Below are 9,902 nucleotides of genomic sequence, written 5' to 3'. Positions count from 1 at the left end.
GAGCTACAAAATTGATCGTATCCAGTAAAGAATAGTATGTAAAAGTGAGGGTTGGGGAGGCTCTGGACAGGTGACTTGTGAGCTATAAAGCATTCAGTAAGTGGAAATTTCAATTATTAGAATCAGGATTACGTGTATGAGAAAGAAAGAAAACAGGCCAGAGAAGGAGAATGAGATTACAGGATGGGGCCTGAGATGCTGCAGATCATAATAACCATAATTAGGATTCTTGACTAGGAAAGTCAATTTCTCTAGGTAACTCAATTCAAATTGGCTTAGTAAAAAAAAAGGAGTATTTTGACTCCTATAACAGGTAAGTGCAGGGTAGTCCAGACTTAGATGAATTCTGGGATTCAATGACTTTGGGACTTGTTCTTAGTCTTTTCACCTTATTCTGCTTCCCTATGTTAGCTCAGAAATCTTCTTCTTATGGTGACAAAAAAAGAAGAAAGAAAGAAAGAAAGAAAGAAAGAAAGAAAGAAAGAAAGAAAGAAAGAAAGAAAGAAAGAAGAAAGAAAGAAAGAGAAAGAGAGAGAGAGAAAGAAAGAAAGAAAGAAAGAAAGAAAGAAAGAAAGAAAGAAAGAAAGAAAGAAAGAAGCTCTATTCTATCTTCTTGAGAGCAGTTCTCCAGAGAGTTCCAGTAAAGGGCTCCAAATTCGTCTTACTGACTCTGGTTGGCATACCTGCCATTATATGCCCATTTCTAAGCTAATCTCTGGGGCAAAAGTTTGTTATTCTCTGATGTTTAGAATTAAATTAACTGGAGATGTGAATGGAGGCATCCAAACCACATGGGCTGAGAATAAAGGACGGGCGATTCCCTAGAGGAAAAGTGAGGTGCTGTTCCCAGAAGAAGGTGGAATAGATACAGCAAAAACAAGACTATCTACCACAGAAACCAGGAGAAGAATGTCAAGACGGGTGATAGTCCCAGAGGTTGAAGAATATGGGAAGTGAATGGACACAGTGCACCTTAGGCAAAGGCAGACGTTCTTTAGACAAGTGGCTGAGTCATTTACTTCTTTAAAAGATCAGAAACATGGGAGGAAAACAGATTTTAGTGGGTGAAGGAGTGAGTGGGAGTAGAAACACTGTAAAGGCAGGGATTTGGTATTTTAAAGAAGTCTCTGAAGGAAGCAGAGAGACCAGCTCTAACCCAATTTCCACAATTATTGAGCCAGGCACTTTGCTAGGCACTAGGAGAGCTGAGATGAGTAATTAATTACGTCTGTGTCCTCAAGAGGCTCAAAGTGTGGAAAGGAAGGGAGAATGGTCAACAAATAAAATATGCAAAGAAGGAATATGTAGTATCTCAAAGGTTGCAGAATGAGAAGGTGCACCCCTGGGACCCTGATATTACATCAGAGTTATCTCACAAGAGAGAATGACGGAATCTATCCAAGGGTTTGGAGGAAGTCTCTTCATGGAAGGTGGTGCCTGAACTGGGTTTTATGTAATGAATGGGAGTTTGCTTTAGGAAGCAAAATGGGGAAAGGGGTGCCAGGCAAAGGCAGAAGTTCCCTAAGAGGCTCATGGATGCATTTTGTGGGAGTGAAAAGCATTGAGTGGGGGAAGGCAGGTGGAGAAGGGCCCATGTGATATGTGGAGGGGGTGAGGGCTTTGTCCAGTGGTGTTGGGCAGGGGGCAGTGAAATGTCAGTCAGGGCAAGACACATCAGACTAACATGTTAGAAGAATCTCTTTGGATCCGTCTAGAGAGGAAGCCGCATGGAGATGGACAGGCCAGTTCAGAGGATGGGTTGGTGGTGGTGGGAAGGAGTGACAACGTACAGCAGACTTCTGTGTCCAATAGACACTGAAGAAGGGAGAGAGTGAAAGGACCATCAAGAGCAAGGGAAACTCATGAAACTGAATAGTTATTGGATGGAGCAGCGAGAAAGAGCAAGCTTTGAAGGCAGGTGATAGAGATGAGGAAGGACGCCCCGGGGAGGGCGATGCCAGAGGTGCAGGGCTGGGGAATGGGGAATGGGAGGAGAGCAATACCCAGAGAGGCAGGGAAGGCGGTGTGGCTCCACACACGGTGGCGGCGCCACAGGCTGAACACTGAGTGGAGGGGAAAGTTAGAGAAAAGGGCTAAGAATCCGGCGTGTCATTGAGGACGGCAGGAGCAGTTGGAGGGCTTTAATTTTGTCAGTTCAGAAAGCAGTAAGATCACCTGTTGGGAGTGAGTGGGCTTCCGACTTCCCTGTGGGAAACATGGGGATAGTAACAGAACCAATCAATCCCCGAGTCATGCCAACTCCACCCCCACCTGGGCCCTCCTCTCCACTTCCGGCCGCTTGCCTCTTCTAGGTCGTTAACTACACCAGCGGTGCGTGGGGTGGGAGTGCTTTTCAGACCCAATCGCCCCTCGGAGTTTCTTCAAATTCTCACCACCCCAGCATCTGAATTGGGAGGTCTGGAGTGAGACCCAGGCACGTGTGTTTTCAGAACACTTCATATAGGAGATTCTAAAATGCTTCATACCCCCCACACACAGTTGAGAGTCGCTGAGGTACGTAGGGCTGAGTCCTGGAATTTGCTATGATGTGGGAGAAGATGGCATGGATTCGTCTGCAAAAACTGGGTGGGTGTCAAGTGACTCAGGAAAGGAGGACAAGGAGAGCAGGTGGCTGTGCCAGCAGATTCGGGAAAGCGCGGGGGCTCCCATTCTTGTGTTCAGCGGATATGCCTCTCCCAACCACACAGAGTGCCAGAGAGCACATAAGAGACTCAGAAAATCTATAAAAGCTGAGAACAACCGAGGATAACCACATTTCTCTGAAATATCACGGTCATTCTTCTAAAGGAATGGAAATGGGGAGGGGAAAAAAACTATTGATAATGGAAAGGCCCTGGGGAATCAGCAAAGTTGTAGTAGTTTGTGTGCAGCACTGCCCTCTGCTGGTTACAATCGGACCTGCAGCTGTATGGCAACAGCATCCCTGACTTCTTGCGTGCACCGTGCACCGTGGAGAAGACAGGTGAGTGGGGCTTTTGAGCAATTGGAGGTGAAGGCACGAACTAGCGTAAGTCCACACATATGACTTTCAGGTGAAAGTTGAGCCTGGAAATTTAGACTTGGAAATCTTCCAGTTAGCTATGTTCAGAAAAAAACAAACTGTTGAGGAAAAACTGCTGGGGCCCTGAAAAAGTTTCTTTGGAAAATATTTTGATGTGCATTTAATGGGCACAGTCACCTAGAAATAAGCTACAGAGGTAGAATTTTTTCCTGGAATGAATTAATGAACTTTCGAAAAGGTTTGGCATTTCTATGCTGTTAATAATAACGTCCAACATTTATTGAACATTATTGGCCGCTTGTATGCGTTACATCAATTAACTTTCATAACAACCCAATGAGACAAGAACTATTATCGTCTATACTTGACTGGTGAGGTAAGTGAGGTGTAACGAGTATAAGTACTATAGCCAAGGTCACAAAACCTGGGCTGGTCAAGGAGTGAAGCCTAGAATCATTATGCCATCGACTGCTGTATCACATACATGAAAAAATGTATAATCGCTCGAACATCAGCGATATTTATTTTGTGTTCGTGTAATGGGGCCACTCAGGTGTTTCTTGTGAATGGGTGCATCTCTTCCTCCATGTGCTGGCTTAAGGACTCAGACCTCCCCTGGCTTGCAGCTCCTTTTAACTGGGTCTGGTCATTTTCATACACCTCTCGGCAGCCAGAAGAAGAGAAAAGAGCAAAGAGAAAGCACTTCTTAATACTTGTTAAAAACTGTGGCTCACATTCCAGTGAATAGAACTAGTCCATTGGCCACACAATGCCAAGGGGGCCAAGAAATGTGCTTTCTGGCTCATCAGCCACTTTCCAGCACCAACTCTACACCATGGGAAGGGGAGCAGGGATTTGCGTGGTCAGCTGGCCACCTCTGACCTCCTTCCAGTAACTCTGATGGCATGGTTCGCTGGCTCAGGTCACACCTGTTCAGGGAGGATGGAGGAAACCGATCACTACCCCAAGTGAATAATACCACAGCAAGATCCTGAAACTGGGGTCTTTAGCAATAACCCACTTGTACTTTTCCTGCTAACAAAGCATTTTCATGCTTATTTTCTCATTTAATCCTCGCAACTCCTGGGGGTGGGTTAATGATTTTTATTTCCCACATAATAAAACCAAGTGTAAGCAGTCAGGTGGTTTGCCCAAATTCTCACAGCTGGGGCTCAGAATTCTCGTTTCCAGATCCTTGAAATAGTGGTGGCTGCCCAGGTAGGTGGAGCTCGACTGAAATATTTTATGGTGAGATGAGAGGAGTAGGCAGAGCAGAAACAGGTGATGCTGCCCATGGCCTGAATAATTGCTTATTAAACAGGGACCTGGTGACTCTGTCCAGTCTCTGCCAGGAATTTTAAAATTGGAAAAGGATGACAGTGAAGCAGAAGGGAAGCAACAAAGGGAGGAGAGGGAAAGAGGCTCTTGGAGAGTCAGCAAGGTTCTCAAAATGTGTCCTTGTTTTCTTTCGTACCAAATGCAGAAAACGATCAACTATGGTACATTTCACAATTTATCAATTTACATTGCAGATTCTCTTTACCTTTGGTAATTCTATCGTGTTCTTAATTGTTACAGCATTTCCCTTCTTCGAGTTTAGGAGGGGTCTTTACTTCCATCTACTCCACGCCTCCTTTTTGCTTTATCAGAGTCGCCCATAACAACCTGGTAAAAAGGAGGAGGGACTATCACTATTTTAATTCGCCAAGTTTTCATTCTGTGCTAGTTAAAACTTTTATATTTTTTGTGAAATTATTTTAATATACACAAGGCAGAAAAGTAATATATAAACATAGAGACACTCAAGAGGTGAATTAACAATTTTAGCATTTTACAGATATTTTTCTGTTAGTGATTTTTAGATTAATTCCATTCTGTTTGGAGAGTAGAATTTGCTTTCAGTTATTTTACATTTGCCAAGGCTTACTTATGACACAGAATGTGATCTATCTTCTGAATGTTTATTGTGTGCGTGAAGAGAATACATATTCTGTTCTATGTAAATACTATACAGGTCAAGTGTGTTGGTAGTGTTGTTCAGAACTTCTGTGTGCTTGCTGATTTTCTGCCTATGGCTCTATTGATCAGTGAGAGAAGATTGTTGAAATCTCCAACAATAACTGTGGATTTGTCTGTTTATTCTTTCACTTTTTGCTTCATGTATTTGGAACTTCTCTTTGTAGGTGCATACACATTTAAATTGTTAGATCTTCTTGGTGAGTTGAGCCCTTTATTATTATGAAGTGTCCCTCTTTATTTCTGAAATATTCCTTAATCTGGAATCTGGTTTGTCAATAATAAAACCACTTCAGTGTTATTTGACTAATTTATATTTGAAGTATTTGTGTTCCATCTAAATTTATCTGTTGGCTTTTTTTAGTGGTTTTAGTGGTGCACTAGTAGTTAGAATATATACACCTAAATTTTCATAGTCTACTTAAAGGTAATATTTTACCACTTAAAGTAAACTATAGTGTCCTTAGACCATATTGGTTTTTACTCTCCCCTCTTTATGTCGCATTTGTCAAGTGTAGTATATCTACATACACAGAAATGTCAGCCATATATTCTTAGGATTTTTGCTTTCAACAGTCCTATCTGTAAGTAGGGGGAGAGAAATGGTTTTTATTAACCCGGATATCTACCCTATCGACTCTTCATTCCCTAAGTTTGAGGTTTTCCTCTGATACCCTCTTCCTTCTGCCTGAAGAGCTTCCTTTAGTATTTCTTTGAAGGAAGGCCTGTTGGCAACAAACTTCTTACTTTCCTTCATGACAGAAAACCCCATGGGGCCATGACTAGTTTGAAGGCTCTAGAGGAAAAACGGGAAAAACGGGGAGGGGGGGGGTGGTGGTGGTGGTGGTGGTAAATCCTGGAAACCCATGCCCATGTAGGTTGCTTCTTCAAATTTTGATACCCCTTCTCAATCTGCCTGCTTTTCTTTTCAGAGTCCTCAGATAATTGCTTTTTGTATTTTTTCCAGTATTTTAGTTATAACCAGTGCGATAGTTTGCAGGGGATTAATCCATCTTGGCTCAAGTCTGTTTCCTCTTGTTTCATTGAATTTTATCATCTTTTTCTAGCTTCTTAAGATGAAAACTTCGATCATTGATTGGAGAATTTTTTCTAATGTAAGCAATTTAAAGGTATAAATATCCCTCAAGACACTGCTTTGATTGTATCCCACAAATTTTAATGTGTTTGATCTCTATGATCTTTAGTTCAGAATATTTTATATTTTTCTTTGTGATTTCTTCCTCGATGAGCTAATTAGAAGTGCATTGTTTAATTTCTGAATATTTAGAGGCTCTTAATTTATCTTTTATGTTAATGATTTCATTAATTCTGATGTGATCACAGAACATATTAAGTATAATTTCAATGAAATGCATTGAGATTTGTTTTATGGCCCAGTGCAACCATGTATAAGTTGAATATGTGCACTTGAAGATATTATTGTATTTTGTGGTGTGATGTTCTATAAATGTTAGATCGAGTGTGGTTCAGATCTCCTATGTCTCTACTGATTTTGTATTCTATCAATTACTGAAAAAAATGTTGAAATTTTGTAGTTCTTCTTAAGTTTTATTTTGTTAGTTTTTGCTTTATGTATTTTTTGAATCTCTGAATTTGGATGTATTCACATGTAGGATTTTATTACTACAAAACATCTCTCTTATCTTTCATGATAATCATTGCCTCGAAATCCATTTCATCTACTATAAATATAGCCATTCAGTTTTCATGATTATCTTTCTAATGTAGCTTTTCCCATCTTGGCCTTTAACTTCTGAGTTTTTAAAGTGAGTTTTCTTGTACAGAACACTTGTTGGGGTTGTCTAGTTTGGCCATCTCTGCCTTTTATTTCATGTATTTGACAATTTATATTTAATATAATTATTGATATAGTTGGGTTTAAATATAATATTTTACTATTTGTTTTCTATTTGTTCCAATTTATCTCTGTTGCTTCTTCTCCTCTTCTCCTACCCTCTTTTGGATTTATTGAGGATTTTTAATATTCCATTGTATCTCCTCTATTGGCATATTGACCATACCTCTTTTATTGACTTGCTAAATGTTGTTCTGAAGTTCACAATATCCGTGTTTAACTTAGCACAACCCATCTTCAAACAATACACGATTTTGCATCTGTATATTTCTACTTCTCCCTTCTATCCTCTGTATTATCATTGTCATACATTTTACCCCTGCAAATGTTACAAAGCCCACAATACACTGTTACCAGTTTTGCTTTACACAATCAAATGTCTTATTAAAGAAGTTTAAAAATGAGAAATAAGTATATTATATTTCTCCCTTTATATTAAATATTTATCTTTTCCTTTAGTTATCCTTTTTGTGCAGACACAGATTTCTTCCTGGTATTATTTCTTTCAGATTGAAAAATACCCTCCTTCATTTCTTGTAGTATGAGTCTGCTGGCAATGAATGCACCTAGTTTTGGCTTCCCTGAAATAAAACATGTTTTTATTTTTGTCCTTACTTTTGAAGAATATTTTTACTGGATATAGATTCTATATTAATAGCTTTTTTCCCTTTCAGCACTTCACAAATGTTATTTCATTTTCTTTTGTCTTCTCTTACTTCTTTTCAGAAGTCACTAGAATTTTTTTAAATCTTTGTTCCCCTCTATGTAATTGTTTGGGCTGCCTTTAAGATTTTTGCCTTTGTTACTCATTTGCTGAACTTGGATCTATGGGTATATAGTTTTCATCAAGTTTGAAAAAATTTGGTCATTCAAATTCCATGTATAGGGTTAGTCTTTACATTCTTTCAAGTTGTCCTGGTATCTCTAAGTGGCATCTTAAAGTTGTCTTCTTATAGATCTTAAATATTTCTTATTTATTTCTAGGTATTTATATTTTTGTTGTAGTGGCTGTTATAAATGAGGTTTCTTTGTTACTATATGTTCCAAATGGTTGTTGCTTTTATAGAGGAAGACCACTATGCATTAATCTCTATATTAATCTTGTCCCAACCACCTTACTGTATTCCATTATTGCTTCCTGTTCATTTGCCTATATTTTCCAGGTGCATTTAATATCAGGAAGTGCTACTGTGATTGTATTTCAAGATAATTCCCTTTCTTCATGATATAAGTGTTATGCCCAGAATTCGTGATCCCCAAATACCGCCAGGGAGCCGAGTCCAATGTAAAAGCAAAAGAGCCTTTATTCGAGCTAGCTCGAGCTCAATCCCCTACCTGCACCGATGCAGCGGTGAGATACCGGGGAGAGAGAGCGAGTTTCAAAAGGACAAAGGTTTTATTGGGGCCTAGGGGCAGTTGGTGAGGTAATGGCTATGGCCTCAGCCGATTGGCTGGGGAAGGGTCCTGGGGAAGGGTCCAAGTCCTGTTAGGCAGGTGAGGGGGTGGTTACTCAAGGGGAGGAGGTGTGGTCAAGGTGAAGGACACAGAACAAGATGGAGTCGGCCGGCGTAGGCCCGTGCTTTCATAAGACATATTTCATCTTCAGTAAGTAGCATTTCCTATAGAGCCTGATGAGCCTGTATTATATAGGCATCTGTTGTACTTGGTTCTTTAGCCCTTTGTAGGATTAATTCTTGGATACTTTTTTTTTTTTTTTTTTACTGTAACTTCCTTTAGTAATGGTTTGGAGAAGTTTTGACTAACACCCGCACATGGTACAATTTTGGAAGTTTGATTTCTAGAGGTCTACTTTTTTACCACCCACAACATTGGGCAGATGGTCAGCTTCCTGCCACATCCTTAGACCAGTGGGCTGAGTTTTCTAGTCCTTATTTCATGGAAGGAACAGCCTTCTCTAGCTTTTAGCTTTATTCAAAGAGGTCAGTTTCTGCTTCTAACCACCAGCCAGCCAGAGGCTTAATTCTCTCTTCTTTGTGTCTTAAAACCCAACTTCAATGCCAACACCTATTTCTGGTATCCCTGTAGGCCATTTGCTCTTAGCACCTGCTCAACTTTTTGGGTTTGAGTTTCAACTTCTTTTCTGGGACGTGGGAATTTTCCTTGCTTAGTTTTGAGTTTGGCTATGGAATAATGATGATAATAGTAATGACAACAACAGCAACAAATGTGGTTGCTGTTGTTGTCACTATATTTTATAGAGAATTTATATGGGCTTGGAGCATAATGAGAAACTTCCCAAGTCGGTTCAATCTGTGCTGTTGACCAGGATTTCCTGATAATCTCTTAAGTAATCCTGAAATATGTTCTTTACTGCCACAGAGAGGAATTAGTTATCCTCAGAATATCTTGGGCCCTGGAAATAAAAGATACCAATTGTTCGTATTCGCTTGTGCACTCAGCAATTTCCTTCACAACCTCCATTCTACTCTTTTATATACAAACATCTATTGAACGTCTATTTTGTGCCAGGAACTACGCTGGCATATAAAACTTAATACAGTGACATCACTTGCTTATAAGACATGACTCTATGGTATAGGGTCAGGGAATACTTTTCATACACTCTGCTAAGTACCAGACAGGCATGCGGGCAGTGCATTTGCAGGGAAATGTTGCTTAAACGTTTTGTGTATGAGTACAAAACAGAGATGACCATGTGTCTGTTTTTTATTTTTCTTTTACATCCTGGGAATAATAACAGAGAGTGGGAAAGTAGGCAGCAGGAGACAGGGAAGAGAGTGGGAGTCACCCTGAGAATCAAGACACTTGGCTACTGATACTTGTCACTAACCAGTCAGAGGCTGTCAACCTCAGCTGCCCTTCAGAAGCCACCCACCTGAGGTCCTGACTCAGCAGATCTGGAGTGGGTCCTAAGTATTTGCATATTTAGAAGTTTATGTGATTTAATATATGGTTAAGACTGAACATTAACCTAATGTTACAACCTTGGGTTAGTCATTTTAACCC

The sequence above is a fragment of the Neofelis nebulosa genome, chromosome 1 (genome assembly GCF_028018385.1).
Source record: "Neofelis nebulosa isolate mNeoNeb1 chromosome 1, mNeoNeb1.pri, whole genome shotgun sequence".
NCBI lineage: Eukaryota > Metazoa > Chordata > Mammalia > Carnivora > Felidae > Neofelis > Neofelis nebulosa.
The sequence above is the reverse complement of the archived record's forward strand: the minus strand, read 5'-3'. Positions refer to the sequence as shown.